The sequence below is a fragment of the Schistocerca serialis genome, chromosome 2 (genome assembly GCF_023864345.2).
Source record: "Schistocerca serialis cubense isolate TAMUIC-IGC-003099 chromosome 2, iqSchSeri2.2, whole genome shotgun sequence".
NCBI classification, from domain to species: Eukaryota; Metazoa; Arthropoda; class Insecta; order Orthoptera; family Acrididae; genus Schistocerca; species Schistocerca serialis.
The window spans coordinates 232,994,786-233,005,163 of NC_064639.1; positions in this window are offsets into that span (position 1 = coordinate 232,994,786).

Below are 10,378 nucleotides of genomic sequence, written 5' to 3' on the forward strand. Positions count from 1 at the left end.
ATACTATCCACAAGTTGATCAAGGCATGTTGGTCCAGATCGTCCCACTCCTCAACGGCCATTCGGCGTAGATCCCTCAGAGTGGTTGGTGAATCACATCGTTCATAAACCACCCTTTTCAATCTGTCACAGCATGCTCGATAGGGTTCATGTCTGGAAAACATGCTGGTCACTCTAGTCGAGCGATGTCGTTATCCTAAAGGAAGTCATCCACAAGATGAGCGCTATAGGAGCGCGAATCATCGTCCATGAAGACGAATGTCTAGACAGTATGATTCTCTGGTTGAAGACAAATGCGACACTCATTGGTGAAGAGAACGTGATGCCAAACCTGAGCGATCCATTCGGCATGTTGTTGGGCCCATCTGCACTGCGCTGCATGGTGTCGTGGTTACAAAGATGGACCTCGCCATGGACGTCGGGAGTGAAGTTGTATAGCATGCGACCTATTGCGCATAGTTTGAGTCTAACACGACAACTTGTGGCCGCACGAAAAGCATTATCCAACATAGTGACGTTGCTGTCAGGGTGACTCCGAGCCATAATCTGTAGGCAGCGGTCATCCACTGCAGTAGTAGCCCTTGGGAGGCCTGAGCGAGGCATGTCATCGACAGTTCCTGTATCTCTGTATTTCCTCCATGTCCGAACAACATCACTTTGGTTCGCTCTGAGACGCCTGGACACTTCCCTTGTTGAGAGCCCTTCCTGGCACAAAGTAACAATGCGGACGCCGTCGAACCACGATATTGACTGTCTAGACGTGGTTGGACAACACGAGCCGTGTACCACCTCCCTAGTGGAACGACTGGGACTTATCGGCTCTCAGACCTCCTCCGTCTAATAGGCGCTGCTCATGCATGGTTATTTACATCCTTGGGCCGGTTTAGTGACATCTCTGTACAGTCAAAGGGACTGTATCTGTGAGACAATATCCAGTCAACGTCTATCTTCTGGAGTTCTGGGAACAAGGGTGATGCAAAACTTTTTTGATATGTGTATATACATCATTTATTCTGGTGACTCACGCTAAATTTTACCACAGTGAGGCCGATTTTACAGTTCAGAGTGTGTTTGCAGCGGATTACATAGACATGCCGGATTTGTCTAGGTGGGTATAGATATGGATGCTCAATTTAAAAGCTATAATTTTTTGCGCCAAATGGGCGCACGTTTTACTTATGACAACTATTTAAAATTTAAAAGAATAGCAGTAAGAATAAAAGAGAATGTCACTGTCGATGCGCAACCACACTCGTGAGCGATGTGGGACAGCGACCCACGTAGCCGCCACGTGTCCCTCGCAAGCGACAGTCCGTCAGTCACCTGGTCAGCATCCGGACGGTGTCCCGGCTCAGCAGCGGCGGGAATCTGCAAGCATACGAGTCGCGTGAGTGTCTCTCGGTCACCACAATAAGACTTAGTTTATAACAAGTTTAGAAGTTTTATGAGTTTGTCGTAGTTGTCACTAACTGTAAACGTCAGCTAAATGTTGGAAAGATATAACTTCCAGTCAAGCGGACACTTGAACTACGACATATAACCTAGCAACTAAAAGCTCTTACACATTGTCTATTAACTCTAATTCTAGGGAAATGACCCGTGCAGTATCTCACTGTCAAAAATGAATACTTCCAATGTAAAAATTGTGAAAACAAAACGCTTTGAACACTTCATTGCCTACTTTCTACAAGACTACTAAGTTGCTTAAGGATCCCTTCTCCTCGATCAGCCAATAATACTACAGATTTTTAGAATTTTTTGGAGAAACAAATGAAAGTCAATATAAATCTTACTGCACAAAATTTATTGATTGTAGGACTAAATTTTTTTAAAATGATAATTGAAGCCGGCCGAAGTGGCCGTGCGGTTAAAGGCGCTGCAGTCTGGAACCGCAAGACCGCTACGGTCGCAGGTTCGAATCCTGCCTCGGGCATGGATGTTTGTGATGTACTTAGGTTAGTTAGGTTTAACTAGTTCTAAGTTCTAGGGGACTAATGACCTCAGCAGTTGAGTCCCATAGTGCTCAGAGCCATTTGAACCATTGATAATTGAATCGGAACCTTTAGCTGCCGACAGGTGTTGATATACATCAATAGGGACAGCTGAAAGTGTGTGCCCCGACTGAGACTCGAACCCGGGATCTCCTAATTTTTTAGTTTTTTTAGGAAATTGAGTCATCATGAAGCCCTCCATCCGAGGAGTTACAGCTGCTCAGTTCAAAACGAGGTATGTATGTGACCGAAGCCCTGCAGTCTGTAGATCTTATTTGGAATCAGAAGGGAAACAGTCTTCTTAGTTTCGTGCAATTGGATAGTTTCATAGAGTGTTTGTATATCTGATAGCCTGTAAACAGTTGATGAATAAACCAATGCCATCATTTTTGAACGTGTTACACGTACTTGAAAAGATCGAATATAGAAACTGCTGAAAAGGATACAGTCTACTTAGACCATGTTTTCATTCTCAAAATGCCTTGAGGCTTTTGACCACATAATTTTTTTGTCTTCTTTATGTATAGTCTATTGCGCACACTGTACCTGAAGCGGGCGGAATGGACTGTGGGGACACAAATGCATCTCTTAAATTTGTCTCAGTTACACACTTGTGTCATATTTGCAAAACGTAATTAGCTAATATTTTAATTTTCATTTATTCATGGCCGAAAACACACCTGGAAACTATGTCTTTGATTCAAAAGTTGGCATTTGTTGTCAAATTTCAAAAAACGATGTCGTTATTCTCTGCGTAGTACCCTACAGATCAAAATAAATGTTTTTTATTTCAGGTAAGATCTGCCGACTGCAGGACGTCCGTCAAGGACACACCTCATTTTCGACAGAGCAAATTCCTCTCCTCGGATTGGGTCTTACTGTCATCGAGTTTCCTTACAAATCAGACAATGTTATCCAGCAATCAATAAATAATGTGCAGAAAGATTTACGTTGAAGTTTCATTTGTTTTTCCAAAACAAAATCGTAAAAATGGCTGATATTGTAGACTGACTGATAAGAGTGAACCCTTAACAGTGCAGATTTACATCAAGCTATCTGGGCACAGTAACGGAAAATGGGAGAGAGAAACCGTGAAATGTCAGGTCGAATTTATCAACCTTCGTGGAGATTATTGCCACGTAACGGGAATTAAATATCCGCCTCCTTAGCTGAGTGGTTGGCACGGCCGACATCCACGCAGATGACCCATGTTCGATTCCCGATACTGCAGGGACGTTTCCCTGGTGGGAGGACTAGAACGTGGAGTACTGAGTCTCGTGGTGCCAACTGCGGAGTCATCACTTGTCTCATTATTAGTGGCTACAGGTCACGAAAACCGGCAATAACTGCCAGGACAGCTTTGTGCTAAGCCCACGCACTTCGATGTCGCATACAAAGAGACGTTGTTGGAAGAGAATTACAGAGCGGATGGTCGGTTCTGATGGGCCTGCCAGGACCTGTACAGGACTTAACGTAAGGGAAATTGAATGACTACAGTTGCCCTTCAACATCGTTCTGAGATTTGACTCCCACGGACAGAAATAGACTTTTATTCATGGTGTACGGAACATAACTGCGCCCGAATATCTTCAAGAATTTCTTGTCATGCCTGAAACACATACTGTAGCAGATCATCAAAAATTCTGGTAAGGGAGTTGTGCAAAAATGTAAGACTTCCTACTGGTCTGTGGCATACAAATCAAGAGGCAAGGCAGTGTTTTCAAGGATCCTTACATTCCTCAAGGCGTTTAAAATATGAACTGCGCAGGGTGGTTTCACATTACCCCGCTATCCACGACGTTTGAGACCCTAGTCGTCAATGGTATGACAACAGAATTGACCATCCTTAAATAATCGCGAGTATTCAAAGCGTGCTTCAAAATTCCTTATGCATCCAATACCTCCCTGAACGAAGATTTCAGGGTTGGAGTAGTTATAGACCTCTAGAGTAATTACTTCGTGTGACTTTACAACAGTTTGTTTACACATACGTTTCCATTGTTCGGATTTACAAACAGCAGCGGGATTTATCCTGACCGCCTTAGAATGCCACTCAATTGTCAGATGACTTCGGTTGTACACAATGCAAATGTTTTTTACCCATGGTATGTCGTCAGTAGTGTACGAGAGATGATAGTACGAGTTATCAGTCTGCAGCTCGTGGTCGTGCGGTAGCGTTCTCCCTTCCCGGGTTCGATTCCCGGCGGGGTCAGGGATTTTCTCTGCCTCGTGATGACTGGGTGTTGTGTGCTGTCTTAGGTTAGTTAGGTTTAAGTAGTTTTAAGTTCTAGGGGACTGATGACCATAGATGTTAAGTCCCACAGCCCTCAGAGCCATTTGAACCATTTTTGAACGAGTTATCAATCCAGTTCCATGCTGCCGCAATGCTTATAGTATTAGCCCGGACTTCAGCTGTTATCGTCCGTATATTGTCCATAGCCTGTCGAACTGTCCTGGAATCCTCAGTAACGTCAGACCCATCTAATAGTCATTACGGCCTCATACCGTTCTCCATCTGTAGGAATTGAATTTATTGTACTGAAAGTAAAACCTTCTAAGGAATAAATCCTAATCAACATAGCTCACAGACAGTATGAATACTTGAGTACCACTCAGATGTCTTTCGATCATGATAACCACAGCACGTTCCAATTAAATTAGTGCACAAACAATTTGTACAAATTAAAACCAGACCAAACCATCAGCACATAGAACAATGTCAAATTAAACTGGGAGGGGGAGGGGAAGCTATTGGTGTGATGCGGAGGTTATGCAAGACAGAAAATTCCCACACAACATTAGCGATGCAATGAGGTTGAAAGTTGTTTGTTACATTTACCAGATAAAATGCATATTATGTTTATTAAGCATCTACTACTCGAGAGCGATCTTGGCTGTCATATTTGCTCCCAATGATCGACTTCTAATTATCCACAGCTGCACATGCTAAGCTAGTTTCTCTGTATAAGATCCTTGAGGTGAAGGTGGCCTCGACTACCAGCAGTGAGGGCATTTAGACGCGCTTTATGGCTGGTGAGTGTTAGAAGAAACAAAGCGTCCTTAAGTTTGTTCGAGACAGATATTGAGTATAGGTGTGCTTTTGCCTATGTGCGATATAATGTACTAAGGAGTATGGTCGCATTGAATTATAATGGGTAAGAGCTTTATACGAAAGTAGTTATGGGTTTTTACTAGCGAAGTTACAATATATACAGCTCTACTGATATATACAGCTCTACTGATCCTTCTACTCTCCAACACAGGGTAATACAGGGTATCCAGGCTAGAGGTGTACACAAAGAGATGCTTATGAAGAAAAACTCTAAATTTGGGGGGGGGGGGGGGGGGGGTAAATCCTCAATCGACACTCTCCAAGATGTGATCCTTACCATTTCATGAACAGTATTGCATTGTGTGACGCAAGTGCACAATTTTCTACTGTGCAACAGGCAGACATTCCTGAAAGTCAATACGTGGACGCAACAACGGAAGACGCAATGGGTGCTGTGGTTAGCGGAGTTAAAATCTCTTGACACATATTCTGCTTAATAATGTAATATGAATCCTCGCACATGTAATATCATTTACCAGTGAGATCGAACTCTTAGATAATTGGGAAATTTGATTTCAGATGTTGGAAGACATACGAAATAACATGTGGGTGAGGAGACCATGGAATTTGTGCATGAAGCATTTGCTAGAAGCTGATGTAAATCTGCTAGACAAGCAACTAGGGAACTAGCCGATCCCCGTTCGATACTTCATGACCTAGTGCACAAATGTCTCTTGTTGCCTGCTTACAAACTCCAAATTTTGCATAACCTCAAGTTTGAGGATCACTCCAGATGAAGTGATTTTGCTGTTGAAATGTTGCATCTTTTAGACGAAAGTAGCTAATACCTTATGCAGTGCTGTTCAGTGATGTTTCTGCCTTCCACGTCTGTGGCAAACTCAACCGACCTAAATGCCGAATACGTAGAAGTGAGACTTCTGGAGAAAGGAACACACCAAACTTCAATTTTTATTTTGGATCACATAAAAATGGTGTGATTGATCCACTTTTAAGGGGTACATCTATCTCGACATGTTGGCGAACAGTTCCACAGAGTCCTCCCAATGTCATTTTGAGCCCGTTTATCATGGAGCTGTTACCACTTTTCCTTATGAAACGTTTCCTGAATATTGATACGGAACGGGCCCCCACTGCAAGGCCAGTTCGTGTGATACTTCTGGCTCGAACAGCCGCCATATATAGCTCCAAGATTCTTTCCTCAGAACAGTGGAGACTGAAGCATTATGCATACGCCGAAATCAGTGTTGCTAGATACCAGTAGCAGATGCTGACCTTTCTCGTGTAACGACCGCCAGAATTTTAGTCTATCAATGTCACTGACACATTCGAAGGCGGCACGCAAAATGTTTTCTTTCATTAATATTTTAATAACAATAATTAAATTTACCTAACATTCTGGAATAAGTATGTCTAACTAGCAAGCTATCGCGTACGTATTTCGGAAGTTAGGTCTTCATGCAAAACTAAAGACGAAAGTTAAATGAGAGGAAAGATTAAGCTCTTTGGGTTTCCTCAAAGAATTCTCTAAATCATGCTCCCTGGTGAAGTAGCGGCGTTGCCTAATCAGATTGAAAGGCATATCTTTGGGTGCAGACGTGCTGTTTATAAAGAGTTATATTAGAATGTATTTAAATTCAGTAAATTGCTAATCTTAGGGAAGGAGTAGTCATGGGGCTAAGGCGTGTTGTCTGATGCAGTCAGTTATATCTCAATTTTACATACAAATGTTGAACAGGTCAGTTTATGAATTAGCAAAGTGTTTTCAGTAACTGGTGTCACAACATGAAGCTGTAAATATGTTAATAACGTGAGAGCACTTCAAAAGACAGTCGATGACGTTTGTAACTTGCAGCTTCTCGTGTTCTGTGTGGTGTCACCGCCAGACACCACACTTGCTAGGTGGTAGCCTTTAAATCGGCCGCGGTCCGCTAGTATACGTCGGACCTGCGTGTCGTCACTATCAGTGATTGCAGACCGAGTGCCACCACACGGCAGGTCTAGAGAGACTTACTAGCACTCGCCCCCAGTTTTGCAGCCGACGTTGCTAGGGAAGTTTCACTGAGAATTACGCTCTCATTTGCCGAGACGATAGTTAGCATAGCCTTCAGCTAAGTCAATTGCTACAACCTAGCAAGGCGCCATTTATCCTTTGCTATGTATCTAATGAAGCATGTACAGTAACAAGACCAATGTCTACAAATGTGGATTAAAGTTAAGTATTCCAGCAGCTACGTACTTTTCTTTATAGCATTCATTACGTATCCTGTTCGAGACCTCACGCCAGCCTGCGTGAGTTTAAGCGCGTGCCTTTCGGCTTCCTCTCATTGTGTCTAGGCTGTCTTGTCTAGACAAGATTTTTGGCGACGAGGATACAAACGGTCTCCTTTATATATAATTTACTTGAGTCATGGCTTCGCCACAATCTCCAGATGTACTGTCAGAATTTTATCGCTTCCAGAATCAGCGGACGCAGGCGTTATTGGATGCCCTTGGACAGCTCGTCCAGGGTCAACGTGCAATGCAAAACGATGCGGCAGCCGCCGCTCCACCGCTACCGCAGCCACAACATGCAGTTGCACCACCTTTTCGACAATTCGATGCGGCGATGGAAACCTGGACGGAGTGGTCACGCCAATTTGGATTTCATCTCGCCACCTACAGAATTCAAGGTAACGAGCGGCAGCCTCACTTATTGTCATTGTAGGGGTGCAAACGTACCGTGTGATAGTGAAATTATTTCCCCGACGCGACGTAGCAACTCTGTCCTACGAAGAAATTTTGTCTGCTTTAGATGCCTATTTCAAGGAATCAGTTAATGTAGTTGCAAAACAGTATACGTTCTTTCGTACAAAACGTACGGCCGGTCAAACTAATCGGGAGTGGGTTGCAACTTTGCTAGGCCTTACAAGGGATTGTGCTTTTGAGTGTGAATGTGGACTCCCTTATTCAGATACTATGGTATGTGATGCAATTGCACAGAACGTCTCTGATGTTCGTATACGGGAGCAAATTTTGAAACTAGTCAATCCCTCCCTTCAACAAGTGATAGACATATTGGATAGGCAAGACACACTTGACTTTGCTCAGGAATCGTTTGAAACTCCGCCAGCTTTGAGTCACATTAACCGGCCCGCTGGGCGAGCTGCACGGAACTGTAAACAGCCCTCACGCACGTCCGCGCAGCCACGTGTCCCGCGCCAGCATGCAAATGCAGTACTAAAGTCATGCCCGCGGTGTGCTACTAGACATTCGCGTGAGAATTGCCCGTCACGCCAAGCTATTTGCTTTTTCTGTAATAAAAAAGGACATGTTCAGAGTGTTTGCCAGAAAAAGCTCCGATCGGACATTCACGACCATTCCAGGCCCCTTGCTTCGCGCCGGAATCGGTATCGAACCAAGAATCCTCAGGTTCGTGAACTTTCACCCATGGAAATTCATGTAGTTAATTCCACTCCGCCCAGTGCCACTCTCTCTCACAGTGACTGTGTTCGTCCCACAAAAAGTGTGCGTCGACATCGACGGAAATCACGTCACGTCGCAAGTGATTCTGTACCAGTGTCTGTTCACATTGCACACAACAGTCGCTCTTGTCGTTAGCAGGACAATAAACTTTTTGTTGACTTGGACATTAATGGCAACGTGATCCCATTCCAGCTCGATACCGGAGCTGCAGTTTCACTAATCAATCAAGACACGTACAAACAACTGGGCAACCCTCCGTTGCGTGCCGCAAATGTTAAGTTACATAGTTATACAGGACAGCTTATCCCTGTGTTAGGACAGTGCAGCCTTCTTGCAACATACAAGGGACAAACAAAACTTGTGTCATTTTACGTCCTTCGTTCTTCTTCTGCAGTGAACTTGTTTGGTTTAGATTTATTTCAGTTGTTTAACTTGTCTATAGTCGATCAGGTCCTATCAGTGAACCAGACTGTGACTTCAGTCAGTGTTTCTCGTCTATGTGAAGAATTTGCAGACATTTTTGCACCGGGCCTCAGTTGCGCTAAGAAGTATCAAGCACATTTGGAACTGAAAGTAAACGCGCAACCGAAATTTTTCAGAGCGCGCAATGTTCCCCACGCATTGCGTGATGAGGTCGCAGGAACATTAAACGATTTCGAATCACAAGGTGTAATTGAACGTGTGCAGGCTTCTCTCTGGGCCTCACCCTTAGTAATTTTGCCAAAACCTTCCGGAAACTTTAGACTTTGTGTGGACTTCAAGGCAACAGTGAATCCACAACTAGTGATTGCAACTTATCCTTTACCCCGCCCGGAAGATCTTTTTGACAAACTGTGCCCGGGTAAATATTTTTCGAAGTTGGACCTAGCAGACGCGTACTTGCAAATACCGGTGGACGAAGAATCCCAGCGCGTATTGATGGTTAACACGCATCTTGGTTTGTACCGCTTCAAAAGACTGCCATTCGGGTGTGCATCCGCCCCTGCATTGTTCCAGCAATATTTACGAACTGTTTGTGCGTCGGTCCCTACTGCAGCAAACTATCTGGACGATATTGTGATCTCCGGAACGACAGAAGAAAAACATTTAGCCAACCTCCGAACATTATTTCGGGTCTTGCGACAAAACGGTCTTCGCTTGCGGAAGGACAAATGTGTGTTTTTTGCTCGTAACTTACCGTATTTGGGACATGTAATCAATGCCCAAGGTATACATCTGAGTCCAGAGCACCTCCGTGCCATACAAGACTTGCCTTCGCCGCAGAATTTGAAGCAGCTACAGAGTGTGTTGGGAAAACTTAATTATTATACTAACTATGTGCCGCAAGCCTCTTCCATTTCAGCTCCGCTTCATCGCTTACGCCGTAAAGGTGTTCCGCTCTTCTGGACGACGGAATGCGAACGCGCCTTTCGCCAGTTGAACTCGGCGTTGCTTTCAAATACTTGCCTTACACGCCATTCGATCCCAGAAACCCCTTTTGTTGATGGTAGATGCTTCGGATTTCGGGATCGGTGCTGTGCTTGCGCACAAAGATGGTTCGCATGATCGCCCTATTGCCTTTGCGTCCAAATTGCTCTCGTCAGCTTAAAGGAATTATTCACAGATCGAGAAAGACGCTTTGGCTCTCGTCTTTGGTGTTACAAACTTTCACGATTTCTTGTATGGTCGTCACTTTACCATCATCACAGACCACAAACCCTTGACATCGCTTTTTCATCCGAACAAGCCTGTACCTCCATGTACAGCGCAGAAATTCATTCGCTGGTCTATTTTCCTCTCGCAGTAACGCTACGATATCTTGTATCGGTCCACTGCTACGCACGGAAGCGCCGATGCATTGTCCCGTTTGCCTG